A 15,282-nucleotide genomic window follows, 5' to 3' on the forward strand; every position below is an offset into this window, starting at 1 on the left:
ATACTTGGACCCATTGGGAAGAAGCGGCCATGTATACAGTCCTGTGTTAATATCCTGGTGCTTCCAACAAGGAAAGGCCCAAAGGGAAACCTTTGCCTTCAAAAAGCATGCTGTTGTTTGCTTTGGAATATTAATATTAACAAATACTGAGCTCTCAGGATTTTTTATAAAAATGAGAAAAAAAACTCCTAATCTTACTTTGTTTTCCACTTTCTAATAATCTTTGTAGATCAGCAATGAGTGCTTTCAACGGGTCTATATTTGTTCATTCAAGCATAAAGTCTACCCAGGCAGAACACACATGGTGTTTGTTAGTGCCTACTAAGTGCACACACACAGTGTTAGTGCTTACTGTGTGCAAGCGCTAGGCCAAGTTCAAGATAGAATTTCTAGCATGTCACCCTGTCACCCTGGGGGAGGTTTGTGCCCTGATCTTTTAGATTGAAAATAGGTCAGATTCCAAAACTAAAAACATAGGAAAGCAGGTGAGATGTGTAAAGATCTTGGACACAAGGTTTTTTTCTGGGGCTTAAGGCCAGTTTCTACACACTTTTCATATCTCCAATCTCCGTTCTTTAAAACAAAATATTATGTATGTGTGTGCATGCTCATGTGCGGGTGTTAGGGGAGAATCTGACATTGGATGTCTTCCTCTGTCACTCTCCACTTTATTTTTGAGGTAGGCTCTCTCACTGAACCTAGATCTCACTGTTTCATCTAGACTAGCTAGCTAGCAATCCCCACCCCAGATCTGCCTGTCTCCACCCACCAGGTTAAAAATGGGTTTTCTCTATTTTAAGTGGGGACCACAGTGCCGTTCCACATGCCATCTTGATGAAGCATGGCCTAAACCTCACTCTTAGTGTAAGCCAGTGCTCATACCCATTTGAGATGAATCAGTCAGTGCTGTCCTGATGAACCTTGACTATAAACAGCAGTGCCACAGTGCACCTTGCTGTGGGGAGAGAAGTTTGCAACCTTTGCTCCTTTCACGTTTTCTTTTTCACGGGACCTTCGTCAGCAGTGGTGCTGTATAATTATAGGTATAAAACATCTTACCCATTTTGTAGATAAAGAACCGATTTGATTAAAATCACCTAGGAAGAAAGTGGAACTGAGGCTCCCTTGCTCTTTGTGTGTGGACACGTTTGTGTGGGGAGTGTGCATGCATCTGTGTGTACAGCCTGTGGAGGCCTGAGGATGATGATGTCTGTCTTCCTCTCTCTCCCCCTCTTTTTTTTTGAGTCAGGGTCTCTCACTGAACCTGGAGCTCACCACTTTAGCTAAGCTGGCTGACTAGTGAGCTTCAAGGATCTATCTCCCTCTCTCTCCAGCCTTGAGATTTTTGAGGGTGATGGTAAGCACGTGGCCAAGCATTTTATCAATCTAGCGCCCCCACCCCCCACCCCCGCCAACCATCTCCCCAGGTCTCCCAGACCTTTTTCCTCTTAGCCCAAGACTACTATATTCTCTCTTAGACATCAGCTAACTAGAACCAAGACCAGGCTGTTTTGTTTTGTTTTTTTAATAGACTCTGTGAGCTAAGAATACTTTCTACATTTTAAATGGTTTCATAAGTATCCGTATAATATCCGGTTTTACCTCTTGATCGCCAAGTTCAACATGTTTACCATCTGGCCCTTTAAAAGAATGTTTACTGCTCCCACCCTATGCAGCCCCTCATTCTATATTCCGAGCCCACCCTTCCTCCCTGTCCCACCCTGATCCCTTCCTCCTCCACCACCACCACATTAGCCTTTTGACCCCCCTAATGAAGGCACCAGCTCTCTCCTCCCAAGGCCCCTTTCAAACTCTCCGTAGGAATTTGGTTAATACTATTTGCCCATTCAGCTTACCCAGACAGACTCAAATATGCCAGCTATGCCTGGAATCCTGACCCAATTTGAGGCTCAGGTTAGACACAGCGATGGAGTGGAGAGGCAACCCAACCATAGTGTCTGGTTTCCCCGCACGAAATTGTTTTCAGGATGCCAGAGACAAAGCTTTTTCTTACATACTTAAAACCAAAAACCTGGCGATCACCTTTCATTTCCTTCTCTTCCCAGTTTCCATTGGATTTCTTTTTATCTTGTTTGCTTCTCTGACTTTTGTCTAGATGTGGTTCTGTTTGAGTGGCTTAAAACTGTTGGAGTGACCACATCTGTCACCGGAAGGTGCTTCCTGAGATGAAGTTCTTCTCTTGGGTGCTCCTCAGCCTAAACCACTGATTCCTTTTTTTATTTCATGTTTATATTTTTAGTCCCAGCAGAGTTCAGACAAGGTTTAAAGCTGAGTGGGGCCCTGTGAGGAAGTCAGAGCAGAGACAGCAATTTCTTCTTCCATGCATGAGAAAACTGAGTCCGCAAAGCTACACAAAGCAATTTGACTTTAAAAAAAAAAAAAAAATGTGAAACAGTTGGAAGATGGACTTCTCTCAGCCTACCCTGGCTTTAAAAGTTATGGGCTTGTGGGAGCTCATGGACTCTGGACCAACACCTGGGGAGCCTGCATGGGACTGAGCTAGGCCCTCTGCATGTGTGTGACAGTTGTGTAGCTTGGTCTGTTTGTGGGGCTCCTAGCAGTGGGATCAAGACCTGACCCTGGAGCTTGAGTTGGCTTTTGGGAACCTATTCCCCACGCTGAGTTGCCTCGCCCAGCCTTGATGCAATTTGATGTGCCATGTTGATGCCCATGGGAGGCCTGCCCCTTTCTGAATGGAGACAGAGGAGGAGTGGGTAGAGGGGAGTCGACGGGAGGTGGGGGGCAGGGGACAGGAGGAGAGGAAGGAGGGGAAACTGCGACGGGATGTAAAATAAATGAAAGATTTTAATTAGCAAATAAAAAATGAAATATTAAAAAAGGATTGGGGATAGGAATCGTTGGAGGGGAAAGATGGAGGAGTAAAATGATTTGTATAATGTACTCATATGTGACATTATTTAAAAATTAAATAAAACAAAAACAACTTGGGAAAAAAAATGTCCAGTTGCAGCGACTACTGCTGGTGCGTCATAGGACACATTGGAGTCAGGCATTCTTTCTGCCCTCCCCATCAAGATCAGACCACACCCGGTGGCTCCTGTTTGCCCAGATGTTTTCTAGGCCCCTTACTGATCAGAGGACTCCAACATGGTCGGCAACATTCTGCTCAGTTTATGATCACCTACGTGAGTGCTTTTCCCTCCTTTTGAAAGGTGGTGTTCATTTGAGATCCCATTCCCCGATGATAACAGGTAACCAAATACAGCAAACCTGGAGGGAAAGAGGAGGCTGGCGGGATGGCTCAGTTAAAGGTAAAGGGGCTTGCTGTAAAAGCACGAGGCCCCAAGTTTGAATCCCGATACCCACATAAAATGCCAGATGTGGTTGTTGAGGGTGGAGATGGGAGAATCACAGCCTTCCTGGCTGCCTTGGTCCAGGCTCAGTGGGAGACCCTCTCTCAGGGAAACAAGCCAAAAAGTGTTCGAGTGGGATACCCAAGGTTCTCTTCTGCCTCCTATACTTTTATCCCCTGACACGTGCATACACACAGGCACATACACACATACAAACACGTACACGCACACGCACGCACGCACGCGCGCGCGCGCGCGCGCGCACACACACACACACACACACACACACACACACACACACACAATTGCATCATCTTTCTGCCCAAAGCCACTATAAGTACCATTTCAATGTATCTATTATTCTTGTTTTCTGTTTTTTTACATATACTATGTAATGCTATTTTCATGTGATAAACATGTATATATATTACAGATAATTTTAAAAAATATTGAGATTATACTAGCCTACTGTTCAGTTATGGCATGAGATACTTTTTTTTTAAACCTGCCTGAAACTGTTTGAGTGACTGACCACACTTTCAAAACTTTATGTGCTTAAGTTTGAGCCTACACGTGTGTATGTACACCACATGCATGCAGTACCCATGGATGCCAGAAGCAGATGTCAGGTCACCGAGAACAGGAGCTACAGATGTCTGTGGCCATTCTGTAGGGCTAGGGTCCAAACTTGCTTCCTCTTCAAGAGTAGTAAACACTTTTAACTGCTGTGTTATCTTTCTAGCCCTGACTAAACTTTTAATAATAAATAATATTGATGACAAAATATTCCATTTCAATATTGATAACACAATTCATATTAATGTATGCCATTCATTCTCCTAGAACTGGCTGTGTAACTTACCTTAGTTTGTTGATTTATTGTTGTAAATAATGCTTTGATGCAATGCTGGGATTTTGTTTTCCTTGGATAAAATCCCTTTTCAAGCTCTCCTGAAGTCTGAATCAATTCATATTTTTTATTAGCTCTCTATAAGAGTACATCTCACTGGCTTTCAATATTCTTTTATTTTTAATCTTTGACAATCTGATTAAATAACATCAGTGTTTTAATTATATTTAATTTTATGGATTTATCAACCAGTTGAGTTACCTTTGAGAGCTATCCATTCATGTCCTTCTTCTCATCCATTTTTTACTGCAGTATTTATCTTTTTCCTTATTGACTTACATGTTACCTATGGCCATCAGATGGTGATATTTGTAAATTAATTTTCCAGGGAGAGTAAAGGTGGAAGCAGTTGAAATTAGTAATCTTAGAGTAATCCTAGGGGAAAAGTTTAAATAAGCAATAGAAGTTCTTCCTGGAAGCATATCTTTTTTTTTTTTTTCAGGGGAGGGAGCTATGTAAAAGAAGAGGTCAAGGAAAAGGTTTTGGTCATCCCCCATCTTCCCACCCCTGCCCAGGGCTGTGAGACCTGCTCATAGTGGAGAGATGTTTACATCCTGTAGCTATCAAATCATGTTCATGTAAAACTCTCAGCTCCTATTTTTGTCACATTCATAGTCTGGACATCTCCTGAAGTGGATTTTTCTCTGTGATTCAACTTCTTATGCCTTCCCAGATTAAATAAGTAAAACATTGTTTTAGAATGAAATATTTTGAATTTTGAAACCTGCCACACAGGGTTGTTGTTTTTTTTTTTAATTTTTTTTCCTTTATGATTTATTTATTTTATGTGTATGGGTGTTTTGTCTGCATGTATGTCTGTGAACCACATGCATGCCTGGTGCCTATGCAGCCAGAAGAGGGCATCAGAGTCCCTGGGGCTGGAGTTACAATGGAGCTGCCATGTAGGTGCTGGGAATCTAAGGCAGGACCTCTGGAAGAGCAGCTGGTGCTCTTAACCACTGAGCCATCTCTCCAGCCCCTGCAGCATGTGTCTTCAAGGTGCAATCATTTTATATTGCTTTGAACTAATACCTGCTTAACTCTGTAAAGAAATCATGTCTCTGCTCCCTGCCCTTCCCTCTCACCAAAGTCCTTTTCCCTCTAAGCCTGTCACACTGTTATTATACCCAGATGTTTATTCTACTGGTCTTTGCTCTATGTTTTAAATATGATGATGCCATTTGTCTTGGTAATTTGCTTTCTGTTCACTTGATATTACTTTCAAGATACCTTCACATCTTAAAGCATTGAGGTGTACAGTTAGAAATTCTTTGTTTTGTGACCCACCAAGATTCACCAAGGCCATCTGACTGTGGATTTGGAGCTACACATTGGAGCTGGGTAGGCTCAGCAGGGGCACACAATGAAAGATGGTGAAATGTTTCCCTACATCTATCAATAGCCAATAGTTCAGAGGTGCAGAGTAGAGCCTGTGAGCCTCTCCTCCTTCCTTGGCTGAATGTTGATAAAACTGGTCTTGTATGGGCCCAGTTCAGGTACTGACAGTTGATGTAAGCTAATGATTAGAATAGTTGTTTGTATCTCCTGTTCTTGGCCAATGATATAAAAGTGATGTGGTGTGGGATTTGGGTGGTAGAAATGATATGGCTTAGCTTGGATGGACTCGCAGAGCTGTCTGGAGTTGGGCAGCATTTGGTGAAGAGTAAACATGAGAAAATGAAGGTAGATATATATCAATGACTTTTTTGAGGTTTGTGGAGTCATCTACAGGGAAATCCTTAAGGACCTGTCTTTCCCTCAATATTCTGCACTCTATTTCTGAGCTACACTAGAGGCCAAGGCTCCAGGACTTTCCTTGAAGTGTAATAGGAAGCCCCCAGGAGAAACTTCTATGGAATTGGTGTCATAGTTGTTGGGTTTAGGGTAAGAGGTAGGGCCAAGATGTATAGAAAGAACGTACTGAGAGCATATGATAAGCAGCCTGAGCTAGGACATGGTGGTGAAAATCAATGGAGCAAATCCACATGAAATGTAAGATGTTTAGAGAATAAAATGTACACTGAGGGCAACAGCCAGAAAATCACAGGGCAGATCAAGAAGACCACAAATGCCCAGCTAGAATGTTTGCCCTCTGTTCAGCATAGTAACCAAAGTTTCCAAAGGAATGTAATATGTTGAGTTTTATGTTTTAAGTGGAACCAATGATAGAAGTATGAAGAATGCATTCATTCATTCATTCATTCAATTATGCTACACATATGCACTGTCTCCTAGATATTGAGGATTTTAGTAGATCAGAAGATCTGCTGGTGCTGTTCTCTTCCACTTGGAATTTAATGCTCTGCCTAAGAGGCAGATGGTAACACTTAACTGTTGTGATGAACTGTTATATCGGGACGAGGAGAATTGCAGAGAAATGCTCAACATAACAATGGGAAACATGTTTAAAAGAGTGACGCCAGAGTAACAGTGGGAGGAAAAATGGCAAAGAGGGTGATAAGATTCTAAGACTTAGGGGCTATGGGCATGTGATGGTTAATCTTCAATGTCAACTTGACTAGATTCAGGGTCCCTTAAAATGTCTATGAAAGTGTTTTCAAGAGAGATTTAGTGAGAAAAAACATACCCTAAACATGGATGGCACTCTCCCAGTGGCTACAGGCCCAGATCAAATCAAAGTGGAAACTCTCCGGGGTGTCAGCACCCCCATTTCTCTGCTTCTTGATGCACCCAGATGTGAGTAGGTGGTCTCCCACTGTCTAGCTGCAAGCCATACCTGCTGCCCTGCTTTCTCTAATGTAGTGGGTTGAATCCTGTGAGCCAAATAAACATCTCTCCTCCTCAGTTACTCCTTGGCAGGTGTCTGGTCACAGCAGTGAGGAAAGTGGCTCATACAGCCATCAGCAGAAACTGAGGGCTATTTCCTACATGAAGTGAGGCGCTGGTCAGAGATTCTCAGCACAGTACAGAAAGAGATGGGGAGGGGTCAGGAATGAAGCAGGCCAAAAGACAGGAACTCTGTCATGGAAGCAATGTCTCAGGTAGTGCTGCAGTTTAGAAAGACCCTCTCTGACCCTTTGGCTGGGAACAGATTGGAAAATGATGATTGGGGATGCCTTGCTATCACCGTGGACAGTGGAGACAGAACATAAAAATTTGATTGGAGATCTTCTGGGAGAAATCCTCCAAAGGGACTGGAGAATGGAGAAGAAATGTTGCTAGGAGGAAAAGGAAGGTACCACAAGTGACCCTCAGGCACAGGTAATGAAATGCATCGTTTAGTGAAGTAATGATTGGAGGGTGAAGATAGGCACTGGGGTTAGGGGAGATGCTAGATGCAGTTTAAATGAATTTGAAGCTCTGAGGAGATATTTAAAAAGATATATCCAATAAAGAGAGATAAATTTGGGTATCAGTCAAGATATCTGGAATCAGATAAGTGTCAAGCCATCAGCGTATTAGCTGTAATTGAAGAGTGGGAGAGTAGATGCTATCACCCAGGAAGTGTGGATGGAATCAAAATGGAAGAAGACCTTGGCCAGAAGCCAGCATAGGCAATTAAGGAATGGCAGGCCAAAGCGAGCACAGAATGTGACCAGGGAAATAGGATGAATGGAAGAGAATGGTGTAATTGTGTAGAAAGGAATGATGTTTTGAGAGTTGTGGATTCTTAAGTTGGAGGTGAGAGGTCAAGTAGGCTAAGGACTGGACATTGTCCATTGGGTTTAATGACCAAGAAGTCCTTGGTACCCTTCGCTGGAGACCATTGGAGGCCATTATCTAGCCCATGGGATGTGCTGACCCGGAAGAGCAGAGTGGAGGCAGAAATAACTAAGATGATTAATGGTCAGGTAAGCAATCTTTAGCTTAGGTAACTGGTGATGTTGACAGAAAGAGGGACACAGGGTGGGGGTGGTTATTTATGTGTGTGGAAGGGAGCTAATGAGCTCCATTACTTGACGTGGGAATGTCCTGAGTGTTGCCTCCTGCTTGCACAGCAGCCATGCTCCCTGGGGACCTGTGCAGGAGTTTCTCTGGGGCATTACAGAGCAATGCAACCGCCGACCCATGCCCATAGATTACAAGAATGCTAACAGCCAAAATGGTCTTCAGATGTTTCAGTAGGGTCCTCCTCCAATTAGTGCTCCCACCATACATAAGTGAGGGCCTGTTCTTGCCATTTCTTATTACTGGATTTGCTCACATTTGCCCCTGTGATAGGTGTAAAAAGTATCCTGGTGTTGTTTCAAAACTCCATTTCTTTATTAGTAGTAAGATTTTATCTTCGTATGTATCATAGTTAGCTTCAGCTGTCAACTTGATACAAATTTAGAGTCACCTGGGATAAGGGATCCTCAACAGAAGAATTGTCCAAAAGAGATTGGCTGGTAGTGTTTTATTAATGATAATTGATGTAAGAGAACCAAGTTCACTGTGGGCTGTGTCATCCCTAGGCAAGTGGGCTTAGGTTCTCTATAAGAGAGGTGGCTGAGTAAGTCAGAGGAAGCAAGCCAATAAGAAATGTTCCTCCATGGCCTCTGCATCAGTTCTACCTTGAGTTTCTGCCTTACTTCTTTTCATGATGGGCTGTGAGCTGAAAGATGCAATAAGCCCCTTTCTCCTCAGGTAGCCTTTGTTTAGGGTGCTTATCACAGCAGTGGGAAGCCAACCTGGACCATAAGTCTGCTAACATTCAAGTTCATCTCTTTGAATTGCCTACTCATATCCTTTTTCCATATGTCCCCCCGCTGGTTTCTATCGTTTTCCACATTGTGCTGTTCATGTCATCATCTTCGTATCAAATCTGGTTGGTTTTAGACTTTGCAAATAGCTTTCTTTTTTTCAGCTTATGATTTCCTTCCCTTTTCCCTGACATTACATTCTTCCTTACCCCCCTTTTTTCCCTTTTGGCCATACTTCTCTCATTCTGTAATTCTTAGTCCACACTGAAATACAGTATGACCTAGGGACGCACACGACTTTTCTCTTCTTCCATTGAACTAATATCTGCAAGCCATTTAGGAAGTCACGCAGCTCTTCTACTGGTTGGTTTCACTATTCTGGTAAAAAGCCACACCAACTGCAGTCCTAGACCATGTATCTGTGCATGTTGTATCTTGATACGTGTAGGACTCTCATTTATATGAAATATGTATTTTGATAAAAATATGAGTCTAGTTATATTGATGCCTTTAAAAATTCCTGTTACAATTTTAATTGAAATTAAGGGAGTTTTCAGACTAACTTGGGGCAGCTGATACCTTAATGATATTCAATTATTATATCCATAGATAGAATGCCTCTCTTATTCAGATCTACCTGGTATCCTTTAATGCGATTGAATAATTTCCACGTTTCCTTAGGACCTGGTCTTTTTGTCAGGTTTGTTATTTGGTATGTTTTAGTTTTGGGGGGCTATTGTGAATGACATCATATTTTCTGTTCTATATTCCTGTTGGTTGTCAGTAAGAAATACCATTGATTTTACTGAGTTGATTTTATACCTGGTAAAAGTACTGGATGTCTTCATTACTTGCAGCCATTTATCTGTTATTCTGGATGGGTCTATGCTCTAGAAAACAACAGTGTCTGCTGCAGATGACAGCCTGTCCCCTCAGCTTCCCCATGCCTGTAGCTCATCTGTTTTTGTGAAGGTACTGGTCTCGGGGAAAGGTACGCAGAAGACAGTTGCATGATTCACTAACATCCATTTTGAATTAATCAGAGTTCCCAAAGGTTATACTCAAACCATAATACTAGGACCCAGTCAACATGACCTTATTGTGAAATAGAGACCTTCCCAATGTATTTAAGTTGAAGATCTTGAATGAGACCATCCTGGGTTCTGAGTAGACTGGTAGCCTCTAAATTCAATGACAACTTCAATGTCCACTGAAAGAAAATTGAGGGAGATTTGAGGCATGCAGAAAAGCCGTGTGAGGGTGGAGGTAGATAGAGACTCAGGTGCTGTACAGCAAGTCAGAGGACTTGATAATGCATGATCCAACATGAGCAAGGCCGCGTATGAAAGAGATTTTCCAAAGCCCCCCAAAGAGCCACTACAAATACCTATACCTTGATTTAAGGCCAAACTTCTGGACCCCAGAGCTATGAAGAACTAAAATTATAACCAAGATTATGTTACATGTTATGGGAGCCATCTTTTACTTCTCTTCCAGTTCCTAGTCTAAGTTCCTGATCTGGATGTTCAGATCATTCCTCTTCTGCCTTTCGTTATGCAAATATACAGAATGGAACTTATGAATGTTCTTAGTCTGGCTTCATTCCATGGATTATTGAAACACATATATTCTGCAGATGTTGATATGACATAGCATATCATTTATCATTAAATATTTCTGGTTTCCTTGTGATTTCTTTTCAAGTGTGAAATATTGAAAAATGCTGTTGTTTCTAAGAATAAAATGTTTCATTTTTATTACTGATTTTAGGCTATCTTTAAAAATTACTAGTTGTTTATGGTTTGGGAATAGACTCCTGTTTCATCTGAAGCCACAGGGGTAGCCAATGTTCCCGACACTATTTGTTGAAAACTTGCTCTTTTGGCACTATTTAGGCAATATCATGTCTGTCATACACCTAGAACTTTCTGATCCCAGCTTTGTTCACTTGGCCAACCTATCTTCTAACCTAACTCTATATTGGTAAGACTTTATTTTAAAAAAATCTGTTAAGGAAAGTTATGTCTCCTAATTCTGTAGGAATTATTGTTAATTCTACTAATAAATCCCTGTTGGATGAGATTTCTTTCCATTGAGGTTGCCTGGAATCTATAGTTCCACTGGGAAGTAGCTGATTAGTTTGTTTTTGTTTTTGTTCTATTTGTGCCGTTGAGCCTTCCCATCTCCAAATGTAGCACAGTTTCCTATTTATTTAGTTAGGTCTCTTCACTTGTTTCAACAAACATCCACATGCGTTATTAGATTGTGTTTTTGTTCTATCTTCTATATTATCATTTTACTTTAAGACAAGGTCTTATTCTGTATCTTAGGCTGGCCTCAAACTCCAGAGATTCTCCTGCCTCAGCTTTTTGACTGCAGCTGTATGTACTACATCTGACTTATTCTTTCTCTCACTGGTAACTTTTGCTCAAATTTAATTTTGCTCAAATAATAACTTTTAGCTGAATTATACGGAACTGATTTCTGTGCTTTGCTCTAGCATAACTTTATATCACTTTCTTTTGAACTCTAATAACTTCTATTTTGAGTTTCATTTTTTTTTTCTTTCAAGATAGGATTTCTCTGTAGCCCTGGCTGTCCTGGAACTCTCTTTGTAGACCAGACTGGCCTCGAACTCCAAGTTTCGTTTTTTTATTTTCATGACCATAGGGATTTTTTTTTTTGGCTCAACAATCATTATACCTTTTATTCTCTTCTTGTACCAACTGTGTCCTCCAATGTAGTGATGACTATGAGTAGCAGCAGAGGGCAAGCTTCCTTACCTCCTGATTTCCAACAGGAAGTTTTCAGGATTTCACCGTTGTTGGGAAGTCTGCTAAAGGCAAATGTCTTTTATCAACCAAAGGATGATTAATAAATGTTGAATTAATTTCTATTTTTAACCTACTGAGTAAATCATACAACTTTTTAGACTATCAGTGTGAATTAAATAGTAATTCCCTTTCTAGAATCAGATAAACTTTTTGTATCTGAGGGAGTGTCCTTGATCATGATATATTTTATCATTTTTATATACTACATGGTTTGGCTAACTAGTACTTTATCTAGAATTATGCACCTTTCTTTTCAGTGATGATATTTTCTGTTACTTTTACTTTGTCATAATGTTCTGATCATGGTTTGGCATCAACTTCTTTATAATACTAAGCAGGGTCTGTTTTCTTCCTTTGTATTTTAGAATAGTTGATATGATACTAAATTATTTGTTTCCTGGTTATTTGGTAAAACTCATTGATAAGGCATTGGAGGTTTCAGTTTGCCTTAAGAGGAGATACTTTTTATTACTGATTCAACTATTATTTCTATTTTTTGATGTTTATAGGACTATTTAGCTTTTTATTTTGAGGTTCATTTTTAGTAAGTTACAGTAAAGAGAGTACTTGGTATAGTTACCTCTAAGTTTTCAAATGTACTGGTGTAGGACACTGTTCCTAGAGAGATGTGCACAAACTCCTCACCCCAGATAGGGGACCAGTGACAGACCAAAGGAAAGATACCACCAAAGTCCAATGAGATGAACCAATGAGTTTATTGGGGGTCACTTCCAGGAGAAGAAATGACTGAGATAATTCATCCCTGAAAGCCCATCCAGCATGGGTGACAGTTCACAGAACCTGGAAACTGGGAGGGACGTAAGGTAAAACCCAAGTCACAAGAGACTCTGAGGTGCTCAGGAAGATAGAGCGCAGGTTTCTGCCAAGGAAAGCCACAGCCACCATGCAAAGCTAGCTCTAGAAAGTGGCCACATAGGCAGTAAGTGGCAGAACCACAGAGCTTAAGGTTCTCAAGCCCATCAGAGCTTATACCATATACATGTTCCTGGACACAGGGCATCGTGCCACAGGATTTGGGTTTTGCCTTGCTGGGTTTGCATCTTGCTTTAATCCAATCTCTCCTTGGTCTCCTCTTGTTTTCCTCTTTGGAATGAGAATGTTTATTCTATACTACTATATATTTGACATGTGTAAACTTTCTTCTTGGTTTACTTTGGCTGAGCTAAGAGTGTGACTGGAGTCCCCGCAAGGACCCTTGAATGGTAATAAAACTTGAGATGAGGGGAGTTTTATAATTGAACTAAATGCATTTCAGAGTAGCCCTGAGCCTTTGTGGCCAGGGATGCAATGTCATGATTTGAAACTGAAACGTTCCCCACAGGCTCACACTTTGGGCACTTGTTCCTCAGTGGCTGTTGACATTTGGAGAAGCTGTAGAACCTTTTGCAGCTGAAGCTCAGGTGATGTAAGTAGATCATTAGAGAGCTGGACTTTGAGCTCTTGTGTGCTGGCCTGGGTTCTCTACTTCCTGGTCCTTGCCATGTGAACACACGGCCACAAGTACTGCTGTCACAGATGAAGTCATCTCCACCACTGTGCCCTCCCTGCTATGATGGCTTGAAACACTGAATCTGGGGGCCAAAATAGATCTTTTCCTTCTCAAGTTGATCCTACCAGGTCTTGCTGTCATTGGGATGCAAATGTAACAGACCCATGCACGATGCTCTTGACCACCAGATAGGTCCTTTGGCTGTCTCTTCCGGTTCGCCAGCTCTTCTGTTGTCAACCTACTTACACTTTAGCCTGCTTTTGACATATTTATATTTCAATGTCAGAGTTATGGTTTTTCTGATTTAAAAATATTGTATTTATTTTGCTTTGCATTGCCTGCTCATGTTTCATGGTGAATTATTCTTTCCTTGTATTTTATAGTCTTTCCTGTATGTCTTTAATCATTTTGTATCGATACCTGTCCAGTCTCTATCAGAATCTAATCAAAATTGGATTCTTTTTAGCCGTTCTGGAAGTTCTTAATTTTCTGTTTAATGGGATTTGCTAATTCTTCTTCAAAGTAGATTATTTTTCTTGTCAAACTATAAATTTTGGTTGATTATTTTTTGTGGGGGTATTTATGGACTAGATTGGAGCATGTCTGTCTGAAAGGATGTTGTAGTACATTCATTTCTATGATTTGGTCTTCCTATACAACTGCAATTTGTTTTCCTGTCCAAATCCCAGGTATAGATAAATTTTATTATCTCCTTATTTGAGGATAGTAAAATTTCATTGTAGCCTGGTTGCCACCAAGGATGAGCTGTCTGAGGTCCACAAATTACGTGAATGTTATTTTAACTCTATAGCATGATGGACCTTCAAAGTTGTTTTCTGTCTCTACCTGACCATTAAAATCCAACACACCAGAGTCCTAACTGTGAGACACTTTCCCCGTCCCCACTCCACTATCCACAATGGCAGCTCATGTGATTATCTCTCTAGTCTTCAATATATTTCTTTTTCCTAATACCCCTTTCTCCTTGTCAGATCAGTTGTAGATTTGAAAACCACTATTAAGTTAATCCGGATTTTCTAAGTTTGTTCCAGTGGGATGACTTCAGTTGGACCAGATGTCACATACTCACATTCTGTGGTAGAGTAGGCTGTGAGTATGGTAGCAGAATGAGGAGAATGCAGGGGAGCCTGGAGATAGTCATAAATGTTTTCTCTGATATCGGCTGTGATCCTGTCAGGTCCTTCTCGGAGGGCCATGGCTTGTACACACTCCCCACAAGCCCACAGGTGTGGTTTATCTGTGTCCTAAGTATAAGAAATGAGCCCCAGAGGCTTTTATACTTGGATTAGCAACATGCCACATGTTATGTTAAACAAATACAACAGTGAGTGGAGACTCACAGAGTGCTTAGTACTGAACATCACCCCAAGGCAGGAGCTGGATCGGGATGGGGAACCTGAGTAACAATGATCATTAGATACAGGTTCAAGTTCCTGTCTTCCTTTGCTGATGTCAAAGAACACTGAAATTTTGTAAGAATGAGCTGTTTGTCCATGTGGAGATTTTAAGGAGTAAAATACACAAGAACTTTGCATTTTGAAGGTCAAGTATAACTCAAAGACTGAATCAAAGCTAATGAGAAGACCACAGTCACAGGGATCCCATTTCGTGTATCCTCATCTTTTATACTGCCAGGGTCTTGAGGCTTCTCCAGAACTTCTTTGGGAAAGTTCTCACTTATAGGTCACTTACACTGTTGTTCTTTGCCTGTTTTCTACATTGTGCTGTGATTACATTTGCCTGCTAGATCCTAGGCATTGTCTAGACTGATAACTTGTTTCATAGAGCAATTGTGTTGTTATTATTATTATTACTATTTTGAAAAAAATCATGGTTTCAGCAACAACAGTGTGGACTTAAAAGGCAGAGGAAACATATATAGTGTGTGGGAAACTTGTTCAAAGTTTACATAATTGATTACTGGCACTGATGAGAAAGCACGCTTTAACTCTTTGCAGTTCTTATGCTAGAATTAATACCCATAGAAATATAACACTTTAAAAACTCACCTCCACCACTTAAACACTTC

General features: G+C 41.1%; 1 long non-coding RNA gene across 1 annotated transcript in view; it reads left to right on the forward strand.

The window, feature by feature from the left end:
• LOC143273313 (uncharacterized) overlaps nt 1-15,282 on the forward strand; it is a 728,872-nt gene that overhangs the window by 248,255 nt on the left and 465,335 nt on the right. The gene's annotated exons all lie outside the window — the stretch shown is intronic.

The sequence above is a fragment of the Peromyscus maniculatus genome, chromosome 5, assembly GCF_049852395.1.
Source record: "Peromyscus maniculatus bairdii isolate BWxNUB_F1_BW_parent chromosome 5, HU_Pman_BW_mat_3.1, whole genome shotgun sequence".
In the NCBI taxonomy this organism is placed as follows: Eukaryota; Metazoa; Chordata; class Mammalia; order Rodentia; family Cricetidae; genus Peromyscus; species Peromyscus maniculatus.